Source organism: Ambystoma mexicanum, chromosome 3p (assembly GCF_040938575.1).
Source record: "Ambystoma mexicanum isolate Mex_15411 chromosome 3p, UKY_AmexF1_1, whole genome shotgun sequence".
NCBI classification, from domain to species: Eukaryota; Metazoa; Chordata; class Amphibia; order Caudata; family Ambystomatidae; genus Ambystoma; species Ambystoma mexicanum.
In genome coordinates, this window is record NC_090925.1 from 1,254,359,030 (window position 1) to 1,254,380,621 (window position 21,592).

At 48.2% G+C, this 21,592-nt stretch overlaps 1 protein-coding gene across 1 annotated transcript in view; it reads left to right on the forward strand.

The window, feature by feature from the left end:
* Positions 1-21,592, forward strand: part of LOC138581421 (cytochrome P450 2D15-like) — a 398,392-nt gene that overhangs the window by 19,793 nt on the left and 357,007 nt on the right. The window lies entirely within an intron of this gene.

The following is a 21,592-nucleotide window of genomic DNA, read 5'->3' on the forward strand; positions in this document are numbered from 1 at the left end:
CCTTTGCACATGGACAGTTTTAGATTTTTAAGGAGGTTGATAACTTCTGTTTCAGTGATGTCACTGAAGGAGAAGAGCGGTTTGGTGAGGTTGGTGGGAAAGCGGGTGGGGACTGTTTGTTTGGGTCCAGGGTGGTGAGGTAGGGTTTTAAAGTGGTCCTGGATTCCTTAGATTGAGAGTTGGCATTTGAGATGCGAGCATTAAAGGAATTAACTTTGGCTTTGGTGATGACAGCTTTATATTGGCTGGAGATTATATTGAAGCAATTTTTAGTAGTGACGCTAGGGTTAGATTGCTCGTTTTATAGTGCTTCCCTTTTATGGGAGCGGAGGGCCTGCAGTTCTTCTCTGAACCAAGAGTTGGTGTGCAGGGACTTTTTTTCTTTTTGGCTTTGAAGTGGGGCTATAGCGTTGATGTCTTTGGTAAGAGTGTCTTTGTAAATGTCTGCTAGGGTGTTGGGGTCACTGGAGAAGGGTGGGGCCAGTGCTGGGATATTCAAGTGTGGGCAGAGGTTTTCCTGAGTGAGTTTCTTAGAACTTCTTGCTTTAGCTGCTGGGGGTAGGGGTGGGAGTTTTTGAGTTGGCTGTGATGGGAAGGTAGAATTCAGTACAATTGTGGTCAGTCCATGGCATGGCTGTGTTGGAGGTGATGGTGGTGGGGCAATTATGGTCGGCAACCCAATCCAGAGTGCAGCTTTTGGAGTGGGTAGGGCTTGAGACTTTTTGTGTGAAGCCTAGTTCAAGGAGTTCTTTGGCGAGGGACTCATAAACGTTGTCTTTGGCGTTATTGAATCCTAGGTTTAGGTCGCCAAGTAGTAGCGTTTTAGTGGAGCCTTTTAGGTTGTCACTGAGTAAATGGATAAGGTATCCCTGAAAGTCTGAAGGGAGACCTGGGGGGGGGGGGCAAAGCACGTGTATGTTGATGGTACTGTTAGGGGACAGCGTAAGCTTAGCAGACAGAATTTCAGAGTTGTTAGCCGGTGGGTGACTAATAAGTCTGAGAGGGAGGGTGTCTTTGAAGATGAGGGCTACTCCGCCTCCTAGGTAAACTGGTCTGTTTTGTCTGAGGATGGTGTAGCCTGGTGGGAGAGAAAGGGTGACGGCTGGGCCGGATGCCTCATATAGCCAGGTTTCTGTGATGGCTAGTATGTGGAGGTTGAGATTGGTTAGGGGATTGTGTAGTTCTAGGGCATGTGCTTCGAGAGAACGAACGTTGAGGAGGGCACATTTGATAAGTGGTGTAAGATTAGTTTTGATTTCTGTGGAGATGGGAATAGAGGCTGAATCTGAGGTAGACTGTGTAGGCCTTATGGATGGTATACTTGAGTGAGAACGTGTAGACTTACATAAAGTTGATGTGTGGGGAGTATCTGTGGTTGGGGCGGGAGCCTAATCGTAGATTCCTGGATGCAGTAGGTGTGGAAGACACTTGAGATCTAAGGGTAGAGTCCAGGCTCTAAGCCTGTTGAGTCTACTGGCTACAGTGGGGCAGAGCAGCAGGTGAGACATGATTGGGTGCGAGTGGTGAGATTGTTGTGTGGTAATAAGGCATATTATGTTGGCATGGGGAGAGTGTGCTGGGGTGATGTGGTGAGGTGGTAGAAGGGAGTGTTAGGGAGAATTCTCATAATGGCTGATTTCCCTTACCTAAAGAGTCCCGCAGCAGCTTTGCTGGATTTCTAGGATTTATTTGTTCACCTGGTAAGAGTGTGAGCCTTTTTTCCGACTCTTACATGTGTTTTGCTATGTGTATTTCTACTTTTTGTGTGATCTTGGGCACTGGGGCCTCACCTACTCCATGTGCACCACTTTTTGTGTGTGTTACACAGCACCCTCAGTACAGTGACACAGGGTTGTCTTTGAGACTTCCCACTGACTCCACTTTTCTGGTGTTGACTACTGTTGCCCAGAAACAGGTAAAGTTGCCATTAACTTTATATAGTCACTTTAAACCACAGACCCAGTACACCCCATCTTCCATGGAGTATTGGAAAGGGTTAACTCTTATCCCTTTTTGTCTGTGCCTCTTGGAGCCTTGTTTCGTTCCCTTAACATTAAGACTTGGCCGGTGACAGTGGTATCTGCCCTAACTTTCCTACCGCGATTATATTATATAAACGTGGTATTGTTCCAGGCTATTATAGTAGCCTCGAACATAAACCCGCTTGACCAAATACATTTTATTTTGGTTCCGGCTGGGTTTGACTCCTTTGTTCGCTGTCTTTTCGCAGGCTTCTGCACAGAAGCCCTCCTTAAGGCACCTGATAGTCTAGAGGGGCAGGATGTGAGGGAGGGATCTTTGGACCCCTGCCATGGGTTGCCTTAGTAAACCAAGTCGCACTCTTGTCTGTTTGGCTAAGGGGACTGGCTTTGCCAGGCCAGCCACCCTGCTGTGTGATTGACAGCCAGGCAGTATGAATGGGGAAAAACTGCATAAAAAGCAGGTCTATGGGACTGGAAGAGCAGAGTCGCCTCTGGAACGAAAGAACCAACGAGGAACTGGAAGCAGAGGACCCCTACAACGACTGAACCTCCCGGTGAAGCCCTGCTGCAGGTCAGAATCTCCAAATCCGACGACAGAGAAGATCCTCCAGGAAACTTCTTCCCTTGAGCTGGTGGCACCAACCAGTTCTTCAAAAGTACAAGCCAGGACCCCTCCTCTGGTCGAATTTGCTGTACAGAGCTACAGTGGGCCGGATAGCCAGGAAAGTCAGACCCTGCTTGGGTTTTAAGGAGCGCATCTTTTATTCCTTGTTTTGCTCTGCTGACTGCTTCTTCCCTGGGTGGCGCAGGACCCTCCAGTCTTCCTACTTCTGATCAGTCCAACAGTCGCTTCAGGAACCGTGAGCCTGCAGGAACCACTAGGAACGTCGGCTTCAGCTACAGCTCCCTCTCCGTTTTAAGGTATTGCGCAAATCCGGTTGTCCGTTTCGTTCAACCATGGTGAAAGTGTTTGAAATCTTTCTCCAATCCGAGGGCTTGTCCTTCTCTTCTCTTTGAACTATCTTTTCTACCAACCAACATTGTCTGGAATCTGTGCCACGAACTTTACCCCAAACTACCCTGAAATGTGTGATCTTGAGCAAAAGACTTTTGACCTGTTGACTTTGGCCCTAAGCCTTTTCTAGCTGATCTCCTCACTGTAGTCTTTCTTGTTCAAATTGCTCAGAGTACTCACCTGTTTGCATTGCCTAATTTGTAATAACTTTGTCTTTCCCTCCCTTTTAAATTGCTGGAGTGCCATTTTGCTTCCACTTCATTTTGTGAGCTTAACTTGTCTGGAATTTAAGGGAAGTGGTGTGGTGTATTTATGATTGATAAGTAAATAAATATATATTCTTTTACTTAGAAACCTTGAGTCAGTGTTTGCGTGAATCATAGTAATTGCCGTCGTTTGTGTAACTATTTGTACCGCTCATTTACTCTTGAGATAAGTCTGGCTGCTCTGCTACTGCTACCACTATAACTGTGTAGTACAGTGGTTGTGATAAGCCTGAGGTCCTTGTTAGTGACTTTAGACAACATGGTGTGTCGCCGATGGAGCAGCGGGCAGCAGTGTCGACTAACAGGCGCTAGGTAGAACCATGCAGTGGCAAGTAGAGAGGCGTGGACAATTTTCAGACAGCAATAGGGAGCAATGTTAGCAGTAATAATAGGTGGTAGTAAAGGCCTAGAGGCAGGTTACGACACTAAGTGGGCAATAACGGTTTGGATTTTGCAGGGAAGGGTGGGAAGCAAAACAGTTTACAATCGGGGCTATGGCAAATCAAGTTTCAATCAAGGATGAGACACAACAATTCAAATTTGGGTCAGGGCTAAGGCACAATAAATTTCAATCAAGGATGAGGCACTACAATTCAAATTTGAATCAGGGCTAAGGCACAGTCAATTTCAATCACGGCTTTAGCAAGGCAATTTTGGTCAGGGCAGTGTTGTACGTGGGCCTGGAGCCATGTGCAGATCTCAGACTAGTGAGAGGAGATGGGCTGGTACTGCGCACTATAATGAGTAAGAATAAGGAGCGGTATATGGGAGATGCGCATGGGTACAAGAAGGATATAAGAGCGTTCAATGGTATACAACAAGGGTGGCAGGATGTGGAGGCAAGGTTAGAGGGCAAAAGAAAGGGCTGCACACGGGACTGACGCTGGTTTTCAACAATGGCAAGTGCAGTGCCGTGGAGTCCAGGACTGCGGCGGTTGAGGCGACAACAAGCGTTAGACCTCTGGTATTTCATCTCTAACAGGTGGTGCCCAAATGTGACTCATGGGGAGGGCCAGGTGGTGATTCCCTCCCTTTTGCCCCCATAGCCAAAACTTCCCAAAGGACCCCCAAAGTTGGATGATCTCAAATACATCTTGGGAGGCTATTCCTTGGGACCCAGAGCCATTCCCCCACCGTTGCCGGGAGCAGGTGTTGGTTTTCCAGTATACCTATTGTTTATCCGGGTCCTCTCTAAAGTGCGGCACCATTGCCCTAAGTTGTGCCGCCCTATAATACGTCATCAGGTCTGGCAGACCTTCCCCTCCCCTTTCCTTTGGCAGAATGAGTGTCCCATATCCTACCCTGGGCTTCTGCCATATAAACCATGTGATAACGTCGCTTAGCCTCTTTCTGATGCTCATTCAGTGCCAGGGTCGGAAGCATTTGGAGCAAATATAGTACCCTCCGGAGGAGATTCATTTGTATCGCATTCAGCCTCCCCATCCACGACAACTGCCCTTTCACCCTTGCCCACATTTTGGAAAATAACCTATCAAACAAAGGAGGGTTGTTGGCCTGGCCCAGGTGATGCCCAGGTGCAATGATGTTGATCCCGAGTTATTTCACCCCCTCCAACTGGATCTGCAACCCCAGGGGTTCCAACTCTTCTATCTTTCCAGCGGTATCGAGAGCAAAAGGGAGGACTACCAATTTTCCAATGTTCACCTTGAACCCTGAGAACCTCCCAAACTCTCTGATTACCTTCCTGGCCGCGGGGATGGACTGCGTGGGATGCTTCAGGTGCAGCATGATGTTGTCTGCATACAGCCCGAGTTTGAACTCTATATCACCAACCTTGATGCACTCTACTTGCGGATATCTCCTCAGATACTCCGCCAATATTTCCATCATCAGAGCGAACAGCAGGGATGACAGCCGACACCCCTGCCTCATCCCCCGTTGTAGCAGGAAAGTCCGGGAAACTCGCCCGTTGACTGTAACCCTTGCCAACAGACTTCAGTATAAAGCCTGGATGCCCAGTTGGATCCCCTTGCCGAAGCTAAATTTTCAGAGTAGCCTGTTAACAAAGCCCCAGTCCACCCTGTCAAAGGTCTTCTCTGTGTCTATGGCCACCAGTACCGGGTTCCCCTCCTCTCACACTGCTGCTCCCATGAGGTGCTGTGCTTTACGCAGGGTGTCTGCCCCCTGTCTGCCTTGGATGAAATCCACTTGGTCTGAGTAGATGAGTCTCTGTATAAGGCCCTCCATTCTTGTGGGCAGTACTCTAGAAAAAATGTTTGCATCCACATTGAGTAGGGAGATGGGTCGATAGGATTTGCAGTCCTCAGGGTCTTTGTCTGCCTTTCGAATGACTGTAATCAATGCCTTCCCAAAGGATGGTGGGGTGGACCCTCCCATTGGCCATGATGTTAGAAAATAAACCGGCTAAGTGTCGTGCCAAGGGTCCTGCAACAGTCTTATAAAACCCTGCCATATAACCATGCCCCCCCGGCGCTTTCCCCAGCTTTAGTCCCGCTATCACTTTCAGTACTTCCTCCTGTGTAAAGGGCTTGTCTAGTTCAGGACTCTTCCCCGGTACGGAGACTCAGGAGTGGCACTTCTGCAAGATATGTCCCCAGTGTATCATCGTCAGAGACCCCTTCTTTCCCATATAGGTTTTCGTAGAATGCAGCAAATTCACCTGCCAGTGCCCCTGCTTCTGAGCACCTCTGACCCCCTTCTCCCGAATCATGATTACCCATCTCTCCGCTGTTTGGCATCGAAGTTTCGCCACCAGTAGTGCATCTGCCTTGTCCCCCTTCTCATAGTAACTTTGTTTCAAATATTGCAGACTGGACAGTACTTTTCCCATCTCTATGTCTCTCAGTTCCTGGCGTTTACCTCTTGCCACCTTAAGGTCCTCTACCCTCTCCCCTTACTCCTTACCATCGACCCTTTCCAAGTGGCAAATCTCTCCTCTGAGGTTTTGGGACAACAGGGTCCTGATTCTCTTCTTGGCAGCACCTTCTCCAATGAGAAGCCCTCTCTATGTTACCTTCACAGCTTCCCATACCATGCCCCGTTCAACTTCTCTCATGTCATTGAGTCGGAAAAATTCCTCAATAGCCTCTCTCATTTCTTCCACAAAAACAGTGTCCCTGAGGAGGAGGAGATTACCTCACCAGAGAGATTCCCTCCATCTCTACCAAGTCGTGATCCGACCAACTCATCAGGAAATGTTTGCAGGTACCCACCCTGCACCCTATTAATGTGCTGTTGTTCCATGAACAGATAATCTGTTCTTGTTCTGGAACCGTGGACTGATGAGTAGAAGGTGTAGCCCCTCACCATTGTGTGGGAGTCCCTCCACACGTTGATTAGCCCGTGGTCCCACAGGTAATCCACAAATCCTCTGTTTGCGGATCCCCCCTGCTCCCTGAGGGGATTTGCCCACCACTGTGATCCATTTCCCTGTCCGCCCACATGTTAAAGTCTCCCCCTATAATGAGGAGGCCCTCCGTTCTGTCCAGGACCTCTCCCATGGCTTCTCTGAAGAACTGTAATTGGCCAATATTTGGGCACTAAAAAGACATCCTAGTTATCCTAGTATATTCTATGGTCCCCGGAACCAGCAGTATTCTACCATCATTTTGACTGCAGACCACCAGTTCTGATAGTCTGAGCCTCCGATTGAGTATAAACCCCACTGCTCCCTTTTTAAGGGACCCGGAAGACTTGCCCAATAAGTGCCCCTGGGATGCGCCTTTCTTCCCCAAGTACCGTTCGGGTTTCTTGTACCAGGAGCATGTCTAGATTTCTTGTCCCAGTAAGGAACATTTCATAGAGGAATTAAGGCCCTTCACGTTCATGGAGCTGATCTTGAGGATCCCCACCCGGCCTTCAATCTCAGGGTATGCCATCAAGAGGCATGAGTTCCCCTCCTGACCACTCGGTTCTATAGAGTACAGTGTCTCCCCTATGTACCTTAGAACTGCCTTTCCATGTATAGATCCCTAAGTCCACCCCAACCGCCGCCTCCCCCCCTGAACATTACGCTATCTGAGAAGCCCACCCTAAGGTGTGCCACTGAGGATGAAAACACAACTCCTCCAATGACCCATTACCACCTCACCTCCCCCGGCGGGGATTCTGCACTTTCAGTCACCCCCTTTCCGATGAGCCATGGCTTCCTGTTCTTCATCTCTTTTCCTCACTCTCATTATGAGTAGGTATTCAACTTCTTGAATTTTCTGTGCCTTGCATCTTCTTCTTTGTAGCCTGTGGGATGCTGGGCCCCCGCCGTTGTTCCAAAAGGGCCACCACAGCACCCTCCTGGTCCCCTGTCCCATCTTTGCTCTTGATGAACTGTAACACTGGAGTGCCTCTTGTCCACTGGTTACTCGGTAGTCCACTTCTCCGCATTTGAATATTAAGGCAAAGGGGAAGGTACCTGATGCCCTTGTCGGTGAGCTATTGCATGAGTGGACGGCAGTCACTGCGTCAAGCCAGAGTCAGGGCTGAGAGGTCCTGAAACACCTAAATCGTGTCACCTTTATAAAGAAAGCTTCACAGGAGCTTTGCTTTTTCAAGAACCTTCATCTTCTCCCTGTATCTAAGGAAGCGGACCACTATTGACCTCAGGCCTTACCACCTCCGCCTCAGTGGGCTCTTTCCAGCTGCACCTCTTTGCCCCCTTCAAGAGTGAACAATTGGCTCATCAGGCCCTGAACCTCCGTCCCACTTCCATTGCTGACTCCCCTTTCTGTTCTTTCACTCCTAGTATTTGTAAGTTATTGCGCTTCTCTCTGTTCTCTAAGTCATCCAGCTTCAACAATTTTTCTTCTTCCCTCATTTCGAGGTCTGCTAGACGTACTTCATATTTCATGTCGAGGATATCCATTTGTAGGTGGTTGTTCTCCATTCGCTCCATGTTGTCCTCCAATTATTCCACCCTGCCCTTGAGATCACAGATAGATGATTGTATGTCTGTTCTGATTGCTTTGATCTCGTGAAATATGTTCTTCGGGTCTTCTCTGGTCAAAGCAGGGGCAGGAGTGTCCTCTTCAGTAGCCATCTCGGGAGAGCTGGAGGAGGTCACCCCCTCGGAGGTTCCTGAATATCTCAGAAAGGGTTGCAGTGAAAGAACCCCAGTGGGGACCCTCCTTGTTGTTGCGGCCTGCCCTCGTGTTTCCTCCAGGGCAACTCCCTGATTCTCCGTCGGGGTGTAGCCCTCTTTCTTCCGTGACCCAGAGCAATTAAATGTAGAGGGCACGGTCTATCGTTCTCCACGTTCCGGCAGGGACTGGGCATCTTCACCCGGCTTTGTGTGTCTGTCTCCTAACCGTTCCAGGGTCTGAGGCCAGTGTGAGGGCCCCTGTTGGAGCTTGCTCTTGAACTTCGGCATCTGCCGCCCGCTTCACTTCGACTATGTGGAATGTACTTGGGTTTCTCACCCATGTGGGTCCTCTCTCCGCTTAGACTTGGCTACCGCTGCAAGTAAGCCCTCTCGGGGAGTGCTTCTCCCCCACGGTCGTGTACAGCGCTGGTTCATTGTCTTTTCGCAAAGTGTGTGAGTTTGGGGCCCTTTATTGCAACTTAGTAGTGTCCTGGTTAACGTCCAAGAGAGCCCGTGTCCACTTCTACCCCTGGGATGCTCCTGCGTCTTGTACTTGCCCACAGATTCCGAACGGTGTAGGACCTTAGTGCACGATATCCCCCGATCCCACCACAGTACTTAGCACTATTTCGCCACCCCACTGGGACTGCTCACCTCGTTAGTGTAGGGTGAGTTTGTGCTGGGGCTTCACACGCAGGAGTCCTCCAGGAAGTTCTTAGATTCACCTCCTCGTGGGGGGTCTGCTTGCCCTTCGGTCGCTGCTCAATGCTTTCTGCTGTCTCCCCCAAGATGACACTCAGGCCTCCTGTCTTCCCGCTTGCCAGCCCTGCCTTCGTGGTCCCTCTCCCCACTACACCGTGGTGTGTGTGCTCTCTTGGTTTTTGTTTTTCCCCCTCTTTTATTTTTTCCCCGGTCCCCCCCTGCTGCGCCCGCGTGAGCGTCCAACTAAAGCCCCGATGCAACTCCTTGAATCCAATATTGGGCCTCCTTCCCAGGTGAATATCGCCTGGCTAGTCCGTGTTCAATGGGAGTTGGGGCCTCTGAGTGTTACATGGCTCTCAGGCAGGGCATGGCTCAGGATGGGTCTCAGAGGATTCTCACCACCCGGTGTCGGGTACAAAGTCAATGCCCCATTGGAGAGCTCTATTTCCACCCCCTGGGACCGGGTCACAGTTTCAGTGATGTTCCTCTCTCTCTCCCGGCCTCCTGTCGGGTCTTGCCCCCAGTTGGTGTGGGCTCCTGCGGCCCTCTCCCCTGGCGGTACCTCTGCGCCACAGTCGGGCAGCTCCTCTGTCACCTCCCTCCGTGTCGCTCCGTGCCCCTCCGATACCAGGCTGCCAACCTTCCTTCTCTGGTCTCCTCACCTTCACCCTGCATTCAAACCATGTGAAAAATATGTCAGAACAACAAGGCAAACATATGCATCAAAACAGGGTAAGCAACAATAATGACATGTTCCCAAATCCCCTGTCCTCATTCATAAGGTAATATCGGCTGTCAGCAGTACTTCTCTTTTTCCAGCTTTGAGGTCTACCTCCTGCCTCTTTGCCACCTTATGATTGACCAATTCCATATAAAACCACCAAAGCCCTCCAAATACTGCTGATTTTTGTCATAAACAGTGAACAAGCTTAAGACCCCAAAATAGGAAACACTTAAACACCGGAACCCGCCCTACAGCACACAATCTTCACAACTTTGAGTCAGCCTCAATATTAAAATTAACTCACCAGTACACTTAATGTGTCTGTGGTTCCATAACGCCCCCCAAACATCTGCCTGCCCCTAAATCTCTGATTCATCCTCCTCTGCCTCACGAAGGCTCTCCTCCCATGGCAGTATCCAACATTGAGCAATGCACACCAACTTTATAGAGCTCCAAAGGCGTCTAATATATTGGCCAGATGAGTCCAACAAGCCAGGTGGTGAGGCTGATGTCATCCGACAGCGAAAAGAACGTTAGTATGATATCTTTTTCCAAGGCAGTAAAGCAATGCATACCTTTGGAGCCTGGCAACCATTCTTCATTCTAGAATAACCTGTGAATATTGTGATATGGTCATTAGTAATGGAAGGGATGGGTGTCACAGCCACTATGATATACAAATGCGTTGCCCTAGATGTTTTCTGGCCACTGTGATATAAAGATGATCAGCTCACATGCCAAACCACATGTCCATCATGTACATGTGTTACCCTGTACCACGGTGCAACACCCCATTTCAAAATGTCTGCCAACTCAAAATGCTTGTTAGTTGTCAGTTCATCCAGAGCCAAGGACATTGTCATCACAACTTCAGAGCCACCTGTATACCCTGATGTCAGCTCACTATTATGCATCTGGCGCCCGTAGCATAGACCGCCCACATGCTCCATGTCTAGGCTTATCACTACACTACAACATTTGGTTGCTTGACCCATTCGGTATGGAGGAAGGATCACTGATGTCAGCAATGGATCATTTAATTCCACCACACAGAGGACCTTGTAATCATGTGCGGTTGAGAACCATTTACCCATTCTGGCCCGCATAGCCATCTTGAGTTGCCCTCACATCCAAACAATAAAGCAATGGCATAAGAATACATATGTTTTAATACTTTTAATAATGATAATTAACCCCATTGCCAAAGGGAAATACATGGCACATATAAACGGCTATATCCAAAACCCATCTTGGAGACATGTTATGTCGATTCATACCTCACACTGCTGCCATTTGCATGGTCTCCAGGTGCTCATGTAGCTCTGTAAAAAAAAGTCAGTGGGGTTGGTTAGTGAGGGAGAGATGGATAGGATATACTTTGTCCTCTTCTGTTGATGCTTACAGAGCCAGGAAAAACTGGTGTCTGTGCATGTGAGCTTTCTAGGTGTGCTTTGTTGTGTGCACTGGGCTTTTTGTGTCCAGAACTGTGGTGTCCAGTGTCTGAGTTGTTTGTTGTCTGTGAGTATTTGGTTTTGTAGCATGATTAGAGAGGGGTGTGAGGTTTCTGTGGTTTTGGTGGGTAGTTTCACTAATTGTTTGGGCGTGTGTAGTACGTGAGAGGTGTGAGTGTGTGCAAAAGAGGAGGGTTAGTTGGTTTCTCGAGGACTATGGGTGTGGATCAGTTGTATTGTTGTTTCTTTCTTAGTCATGTCTTGTTTCTATTTGGAGGTCATAGGTCGATCTTACGTTTCTTCCTGGTTGGTAACAAATGATTTTAGCTTAAATGAATGTGGCTCCTTGTCCATGAAATGACCTGTGGGCAATGCAGAGGGCTTTAAACTAAATGCATTTCTTTACTGGTAGCCAGTGCAGACTTCTCAGGCCTGGTGTGATGTGGTCTCGTCTATTTTGTCTCAGCAGTATTTCTGAAGCGTTGTAGTATTTTTGTGAGGTGTTCTGGAATTCCAAGGTAGAGACTAGTCCAGTCTTGATAATAAAAAGTAGATGATCGTGAGAGTTCTGTGTGGGAAGTTGATGTTAAGGAGGATCTCTCCTATTGATTGCATGAGCTAGAAATGTGTTTTTACTATTGCATTGACTTGTGGTTCTATAGAGAGGCTGTTGTCCATGAGGATTCCCAGATTTTTTATCACTGTCGATTCTCCAGTTGGGTTGCCATGCTCGGTGGCCATCTCAAGTATGCCTGTGTTGCATTGCCTTCCGGTGGGGAGATAATTATTTCAATGGGCCTCATTATGAGTGTGGCAGAAAGGCAACAATGGCGCTGGTAGTGCTACAGGCGCCGTTGTTACCTCTCCACCACACTACGAGTTCTGCTCGCCAGTGCCGGACTGCACACCTGGTCTGACCAGGCGTGCATACCGGCACCCGCAAGCAGAACTCATTATTGCACCAGCACCGTTATAAACGGTGCCGGTGCAACCATGCTCCCGATCCCCATTCTGCCCTATGGGGTACAATGGGGATCAGGAGGCCAGCCACAACGGCACCCGCGAATGGGCAATTACCGGGTCTGCCACACTCGGCATGACCTGGTTACTGCCCATTCGAGGGTGCCGGATAAAAAACAACTCCGACGGCAGCCCGGCTACCGCCAAAGTTATAGTGAGGGCCAATGTCTCAATTAGCTTTATTTTGGTAAGCAATGCCATAAAAGCAGTTTGTTAATACAATTTATCAACAGTAATTAATTATATAGAGTAACACTCCAAAATGTGGTTGTGACAGGATAAAATCGAATACAATTGGTAAACCCCAAACAATAAAGATTACATAAATTTAATCGACTACAAGCTATTAGCATAAATAAATAAGTGCATCTCACATCATAGTAATGACGTTCATAATACTCAATCCGATTCGACCTAATAAGTGATTTACCAAGTTGCACAATCTTTTGTGATGTCGTCTCTAGAACAACGTAATTGATAATATAATAAAAACAGAATGAAGCCACACATAAAACATGTTAAAATACATTAAAACAGGTATTAAAAAGAAGAAAAGACTAGTGTAGTAACATATTAACTATCAAACAGTATTGCCAAATGAAGACTCAGGAGTTATACAGCCAATATTATTTAGATGATAAGCAAATTAATAACAAGTGCAAAGAATGCTGCCACCTGCGGACATTTCTATTTTGGTCGGGTTGTTTATCATGCAGGTGTTTATGTCAGTGAGGCACTTGTTGAGGGTGTTGTCTGAGTCTTGGTTGGATGTTATCTTGAAGATGAGTTGGGGGTCTTCAGCCTAGTTGTAGGTTGTCATAGAAGCAGTGAGAGGCTTCATCCTTGTGGTAAACCGCAGGTGATGTTTTAAGTGTTTGATGTAAATGGTGGTAAGTGTTTTCTTTCAGTTCAGTTGGTGAGGAAAGATGTCTGCAATTGTGGTGCAAGTTCGTTTTTGCTGCATTCCTAAGGTCTCTTTTTTAGCATTGTGTGGCTGATTGTGTCGAAGGCAGCAGTCATGTCCAGTAGTATGAGAGCCCCTTGGGTGCTGTTGTACACCTTTATTTTTAGGTTGTCCCATATGGAGATGAGTGCGGATTCAGTTCCTCTCCTTGGTCTGAAGCCGACTTGGGATTGGTCAAGTATTCCGTTGCTTTCTACAAGATTAAATTGTTCATTGTAGTTGTGGTTCTCTAGGATTTTCGATGGGTAATGTAGTTTTTATATAGGTCTGTAGTTGGTCGGGTCTTCTGTGTTTCCTGTTTCATCTTTAGGTAGGGTTTGATGTACAAGGATTTGCGTGATTTAGGTACTATTCCTGGTAATATTCGGAAGTGTAATGCTGGCGTTATGTGGTTGAGTCGTTTTTTGTAGATACCCTGTGGGCATGGGTCACTGGGCGATCCAGCGATGTTGTTGTCTTTTATTAGTTTGTTGAAATTTTCCTCACTTAGAGGTTTTAATCGATTGAGTATTGTGGTGTTGCTGGAGTGCTGGGTTATGGGGGATCTGGGACGGCCACCATTGATGGTCAATTTGTATTGCTTCTATTTTTGCTCTTAGATGGGTCGTGATGTTGCCACAATGGGGTTGCGATGGTTTCACGCAGCTGTTGCAAGAAGTTGGATTTTTAATTTCCTTGATTATTTTTAACAATTCCTTTTGTGGGCTTTTTGCGGATTGGATTCTTGCAGTGCAGTATGCTTTTATTGGTTTCAGGTCTGCTGATTTATTTATTCGAATTTGTCATTGGTATTTGTTTTTGCGTAATTGTCTGTAGTCATGGATGCACTGGGAACCAAAAGAGGCCCTGGAAATAATAAAGTGGACCCATTTTACACATTTTCAGCAAGCGCAACACTTTTCCTCTGGGAACATTTGGAAATATCCTACAAAAAGGCACAGGATTCAGAGGCCTACTGGGAGCTCTCCACAGTTCCCTTTAGGCCAGTCCAGCCCTGGTTGTAGTGTTTTCTCCATTGTTTTTCCAGTTTGCAGTTAAACTAACATGAAGTTGGGGGGCATAGTCACAGGCTTTTACTCTGGAAAGTGTCTATCAAACCAGAATATGTGTGCAGGGTAAGTCCCAGCGACTAGTTAACTAATACCCAAACTTTTATGTACAGCTTTAAGCCATATTACTGCCTAAAGGGGGTCTGTTGTCATAATACTCCTTCTACAAAGTACATCTTTAACGTGGTTGGTTTTCATGGTGTTGCCTTTACTTTTGAATCCATGACAAGCTTTGTTATTTCCCTAAATTACCTCCTTCGCGCTACCGTTTCTCAAGGAAGTCAGTAAAACACAAGATCTGTGCTGCAGCCCTGTGATTAAGTCCCCCTTTTCTCTGGATTCACACTTGGCAGCCTCATCTGTGGACAGTTTGGTAAAAACCGTAATGATCAATCTGGGGTTATCATCAATCTTCTCCACAACCCTGTAGGCTTCATCTATGTCATACTAGTAGTCGAATCCTAGGTACAGTGACTCAGCAGTTAAAATCATCAGCACCAATGTTGCCACAGACATATTTCCCCTTTGCCCGCTGGTTCCTCACTGACCCCTACATCATGTAGATGATTGTTCTGTAAGAGGATTCAATTCAACACTACAGCTAAGTCAACGCCTAGTCTATAATACTGAATGAAAACCCTTATTGATATATCTTTAGGTCCAGTTCATGCGTTCTGGATGACTACCCCTATATAACACCCCTCTCTTGGAATGACCCTTGATCTTTTTCCAATAGATGGTCATCTCATTCGAGGTGACCAGATCATCAATGTTTTGGATCAACTTCCCATGTTTCAAGGGTTTGTTGTTAGCACATAACATGCCTCTGGTTTTCCAATTAACCAGGTGCTCCACAAACCCGTTCCGTACATAATCCGAATCTGTGATTATGACCAGTTCGTGGAGGTGATGCTGGACAGCAGCGAGGATGGCCTGATGCACAGCCATCAATTCTGCCACCTGACTACTTCGGGGACCAATTTTGTATCCAGCGGAGGGTTCTGGGGACTCATTCACCCATGCATTCCCTACGCCAGCCACCAGTTCTTTCTCCCCGTCGTTGTCAACATGGTAAGAGCATCCATCCACATAGACAGTGGGCATTCCCTCACACTTGTCTTCTTCAAAGACTTTGTGTGGGGAATTAAGGTATGCCTCCATGTTGTCCTTTATTTTTAGACTCTCGTCCTCGAGACAGTTTTCTCTGGCACAATCATGCAAGTCAGCCAGACCTTGCGCGAGGGGACTCTTCTTGTTTTGGCCATATCTGACCTCCACAGGAAAGCCTTGCATTGACAGAATCCAGGAAGTAATTCGGGAATTACTCACATTTCCGGCCCGGATTCTGTCACTTTGGAGATATTGCAGAGGCTGGTGTGGAGTCTCCACTATGATGTGTTCCCCCTGGATAAACGGGCGGTAATTCTTCAATGCCCACACCGTTGCCAGGAGTGCCTTCTCACAATCGTTGAATTTTTCCTCCACAGAGGATAAAGTTTTGCTCGCATAGGAGATTACTTTATTGACCTTGTCATGCTTTTGATATAATACTGCCGTCAAGCACGTATTAGAGAACCCTGTCTCAGGGAAGAACTCCTTGTTTCTGACAGGGTAAGCTAGGCAGGGCGCTTGTGAGAGGCTTCTTTTGAGTTGTTTTACTGCCTCGGATTGTTCTGGACCCCATTCCCACTTGACCCCCCCCTTCAGGAGATGAATCAGGGGTCTGGTGATCTCTGCATAGCCCTCAATGAACTTTCTGCTGTAATTAGTCAGTCCAAGGAGGCTCCTTAGTTCCCGCAGAGTTGTGGGGTCTTTCAGTTTCTGAAGTGCTTCCACTTTCTTTTCCTGGGGACAGAGACCCTGAGGAGTACTCTCATGCCCCAAGAAATTAACACGGGTTCTACACCACTGTGCTTTCTGAAAGGAAAGTTTTGCTCCGGCGGCTCTCAACTGGGTCAGAACATAACGGATCTCCGCTATGTGTTCCTCCACAGATGAACTTTTGATGAGGACATCATCTACATAAGCCAGGTTACCCCTTGCACCCAAGTCGGGCATGGCCTTGTGTAGAAAAATGTTGAATTCATTGCCGGAGTTGAGGTATCCGAAGGGAGTCCGGGTCCAGGTGTACTGCTGGCCCCCAAAGGTAAAAGCCAGTTTGTATTGGTCCTCCCTGCTGACAGGCACAGTCCAGTATCCATTGGTCAGGTCTATTGCAGTGAATACCTGTGACCCCTGGATCTGGGCCAGCCCTTGGTCAATGTAGGGCAGAGGCCATCGGGAAGTATGGACCCGTTTGTTGAGCTCCCTAAGGTCGGCGCAGAGTCTCCACTGGCCGTTTGGCTTCAATATTCCCAGCACCGGATTATTGAAGGTGCTGTGGACTGGACGGATTATTCCCCGGGACTCAAGGTTCTTAATTATTTCCGTAAGGGACTCCATTGATGCGAGAGGCAAGCGATATTGCTTCACAAACACAGGAGTCATGCCAGGGTCCGTGGGGATTGTGGTTGTGTGGATGTCAGTGCGACCACAGTCATATGAGTCTACCGCAAAGAGATCTTGGAAATCCAAGAAAACTTGTTTCAACTTTTGCTTTTGTTCCAGAGTCACACAGGCATCAGCTAGGTTGACTCTCTCTTCCACCATCTGCCTGAAGCCTGGAAAGACTTCTGGTTTGGCTATTTCAGCGGCCTCCTCCAGCGGGGTGGAGAAGTCCCTGGTCAGAGTGCTGATTTGGACCGGAGGCTTCAGGTGGGAAAGGCAGCCCTCATGTACCTGGAAAATCACCTCATCCCTCCTGAAGTCACAAGTCACATCTTCCTTACCATAGGGGCAGGAGGTGTACACCAGGAAGTTCCCCCCATGCCGGGTAAAAATCCTGTCTGGTGTTGCGTTGTCATCACTGTCACTGTCAAAACAGTCCTTGGGGATTGGTCCTAACAGTTCATTTACTAAGTCGATGGAAAAATGTCGGTCATCAACCGCCATTCCAATAATGGTGCCTGCGGCTAGAGTAATACTCTTTAAGTCGCTGTTATCCACCTCTATTGGAATGGTGTCATGTTCTATGTTGACTAATGGTGTTGGGTTTACCCCCAACCCTTGCTGTTGGAGAGAAGCATTTAGATGTATGTAAGCATCAGGGTTTTTCAACTCTTGTCCCCTTTTAACTTTCACTTCCAGGGAGAATTGTCGGGTCCTTTCTGGGATGGTGACTTCCTCTTTAACCTGAATTTCAACTGCATAAGGTAGCAATTGAGCTGACCTAAATGCTTTTTCTGGATCAACAAAGCCCATGGGATTATCCGCTAATCGGGACCAAGCTTTGAAGTTTATTAGGTCCAAACTAATGGCAAAGCGATGGAGAATGTCACTGCCTAAGTAAAAGGCGGCAGGGACGTCTCGCACGACCCAACAATTGTGGACTATGCTCTTGTTTCCAATGGAGATTTTGAGCATACACCTGCTTGGCAGGAGATGTTTGGAATTAGGTGCTTCCAGGTCCATCTCCCATTTGTCTATCAGTTTGAAGGTGGGAATGGCTGGATCTTTTGGGAGTTGGCGAAACATGGCTTCGCTGATGAAGCTCTTACCGTTGTTCACACACACTCGAGCGAGAACAGAGTCCTTCCCATCATTTAACTGAACAGGGATGAACAACTGCTCTCCAATTTGCTGAATATCAGCCAGGCTCTGAGCTGATTTCACATCTTTCTGGACTATAGGAGTGGGAGTTTCTGATTGTGGATTAGTATAGAATCTCAGAGTGTTTCCTTCCAGCGTGGAGTACCACTTTAGACTGGAAGGAAGGTTGATTTTCAGAAACAGAGAGGACCCCCCATCACCAGTCTGTTGTCCTACTGCTATTACTGTCACGTCTGGAATTTGGCTATTCTGGAAGTGAAATTCTACTTGGTCAGATTTTTGTTCAACCATGTGGCATGTGCCGTTTAAACTAACATGGTTGACACTCTGTTTTAATTTTATTGGTCGGCTAGTCTGGGTCCAGAGGACCTTGTTTACACAATCTATTAGGGGTGACAACCTTCTCAGGAGGTCATTCCCTAGTAAACAAGGGGTGCCCTCTGGGGTCACAACTATGACCGGGTGTTTCAACTTATGTCGCCCAATTTTAATGTCCAAATCTGCAGTCCCCTCAACGGGAATTTCCTTCCCGTCAAAGTTCTGGAGTTGTCCAGGAAGTGAGGTGAGAGGAATTTGGTAATTCTCTCCCCTTCCTGCATTCAGTTCATCAAAGGCCCTTCTGGACAGAAGGGTAGCTTGAGATCCAGTGTCCACCAGTGCCGAGATTGTACCCTGCCCCTGTACTTGTACCGGGGCATAATATCTTCCCTCCTTCTCCTCAAGGGGGCACAGGTAATGTACATTTTTGGACAACTGGTGGGCTAACTTTCTGGTTTTGGACATTGCTAGCGAAGAGATTTGGGCAGAATTCTGTGGAGAGTCTTGGGAATCTGAAAGAAAAATTTGGCAACTGGAGATCAGAGCCATTGTGGGTTCCCCTGGTTCCAGTTCTGGGCCGCCCCCCCCTTTTTGGAGGCAGTCCCCAGTATGGGTTTGAACCCGGGGATTTTCTTGCTGTTGGTTCTGGGATGAGATGGTGGGCGGCGGTAGCTCAGTCTCCACATCTCCCCAGTCTGGATTTGCATTCCTAGGGACCCATTTTTCTTTGGGAGGAGTTCCCCCCTCTCTGAAGGAGAAGATCCTTTTCTCAGGATCCTCTGAGGATCCCTCTCCCTCAAATTGGAAGATCTGTACCCCCTCCTCAAACTGAGTCTGTTTGAGTCTTTTGTTTCTCCTACCCCCCCTCTGCTCCTTAGGAGGCAGACTTTCAGGGGCAAGAGATTTTGTTTTCGGTTCCTGGGTTTCCAGGGGCTGTTTACAAGTGAGGAAGGAAGCTTCCTCCAAGGCTTTACACCCCCCTTCCCTTTGTGCCTCCTCCCTGGGAACCGGTGAGTTATCGGGGTGCTGCCCCCGTCATTGTTCTGGAGCACCAGGTCCAGAGTTGGGTGCGTTCTGCGCCGGCATGCTGATCTGAGGGTTCTGCTGTGCCCTCAGTATATGACCCATATCCCGCGCCATGTTTTGAACCTGGCGCTCTAACTGGGAAACCCGCTCAGGCTGATACGGGGCCCTGTTTTCTCCCCTGGGCTGATCCCGGGAAGGGTAGCTGTCCCTTCTTTGGTAGTACCCCTGGTTGGGAAGATTTGGGTACCCCTCCACCCTTGGCCTCCCCTCTCCCGGATTCAGTGGTCTGGGCTCAGGGAATTGGGGAAAGAAGGATGGATGGTTTTGGGGCTGAAAGTCGGGAGGATATCTGGGGAAAAAGTTCTGCCCAGGGTTTGGTAAATTTCTGCCCTCCTGTGGGAAGTTTGGAGGGAAGTTCCCTGGGTTAGGTGCTTGGCTGGATCCCCCCCCTTGGGCTGGAGGAGTCCACACATAACCCAGGATGGGTCTGTTACCTTTGTAGCGAGGACTTACATAGTCAGGAGAGCGAGGGACCCCATTTGTGGGGCTGCCTCCCTGGCTCCCTGTCTGTGACTGGCCCGAGGACCTTCTGGGCCTAGCATTATTAGGTGCAGGTAGGTTTTTAGGCCCCCCCATCTCCAGATCCAAAACCAGGGTGACCTTTACCTCTGCCACCTTGACAGCAGCAGGGGTGCTGTTGGCTTTGGGGTTTTTCTGGGCATTGCTTTTATTTTCTATGGGCTTCTGCACCTCATAGATCCGGGTAGCCTGTTCAATGACCCAGTCTAAAGATCTTTTCTCATGAAAATCTCTCACGAGCTGGGTCATTATATATTTGGGCAAGGCATGGAAAAATGTATTGACAAACTCTCTACTATCTGTGCGCACCCTTCTGGTGGTTTGCGCAAAAGCACGCTTTAACTCCTGCACAAATTCTCGTGGGGCCTGATCCTCCCCACATTGCAAATTGTAGGCCGCCTTGCGAGCCTCTTGAGGATTTCTGTGAACAGAAAAATGTTTCAGGATGGCCGCCTTATATGTGGACCATCTTAAATGATTTTGGTCCTCCAGCCCCGCAAAGAAACTGGAGTATTCCGCGGAGAATGTCCACTTTACATATTGAATACAGCTTTGGCTGTCCTTCAAATGGAAAGTCTCCATCATTTGTTCAAACAACTCTAAGTGCTCCCAAACAGAATACTTAGCGTTCTTATGGTAAGGCGTGATGACGCTCCTGATCGCCTTAATCTGCTTTAAGGGGTCCTTAAGCAAGGCCCTTTTTGCCTTATTGGCCTTTTTGGTTCGGGTAACCCTTGTCCATTCTTCCTCGGACTCAGAGGCACTGCTCCCAGAGGTTCCCGTCTGTTCTTCCAGGTTTTCCCGGATTCTGCGAGCCTGGGAATGGCTGGCAGAATGTGGGGACCTGGTCTCCTGTGTCCTGCGCAGTTCAGAGGAGTCTTCAGATTCCTCCTTGCTGCCAGGATTTGATGGGTACCCCCTCCACTGACCTAACTGGGCAGAGGTTTTCAGGATGCCCTTAATGGGCCTACTCTCCTGGGGTTCCCCATTGAACTGTACTGTACTTGGGTGCCCATACCCGGATGCCCACCCCTCCATTCCTGAGTGGTACTGGCCTATGAGCCCCATACTCTTAGCTGGATAGTAATCTGCCATCCCTGTGGCCCTGTGCTCATGTGCGCCAGGGGACATGGGGGTGGCAGAGTCCAGGGACTGAGAGGTATGAGGGCCTCTGGTACTAGGGCTCCTGAGGTTATGCTCCGGAGTTTCCATTTCCCAGCGAACCTCATCTCTATCCGCCCCTGCTCCCTGTTGCAATGCAAGAGTCTGCATTTGTGCTTTCAGTTCCTCTGTTAAGGCCTTACTCGACTCTATCAGTCTCTCCTGCATCGCTACCTGTTGTTGGAGCCTATCATTGTGCTGGAAGAGAGCTTCATTCTCTCTCTGTGTTTCCTGGTTGGTCCTGGAGAACTGGGCCAGTCTTTGCTGCAGGAGGGTTACCTCCTGAGCTGTGTCCCTATTGGCCTGCTCCTTTCTTGCTAGAGCATCCTCCACCCTTCTGGTGTGCTCTACCAAGTTCTGGTTTTCTTTTTGGAGGTCACCCAGCCCCTGGTGGGCCAGGTGATTTTCTTCCAATTTTCTTTTTAAATGGCAGACTTCCTGGCCTAAGGTATCCCTTTCCTGACTAAGAACCTGCATCTGTGCCGCCAGGTCGTCCCTTTGCCTTTGGAAGGCACCAGCATTCTGGCGCTCCTGATCAAATTCTGCCTGGGTATCCAGGTCTTTCAGAATTAGTTTGTTGCTCTCTGCCTCCACTCTATCTAGGTGGCCTTGCAGGGTGACTACCTGCTCA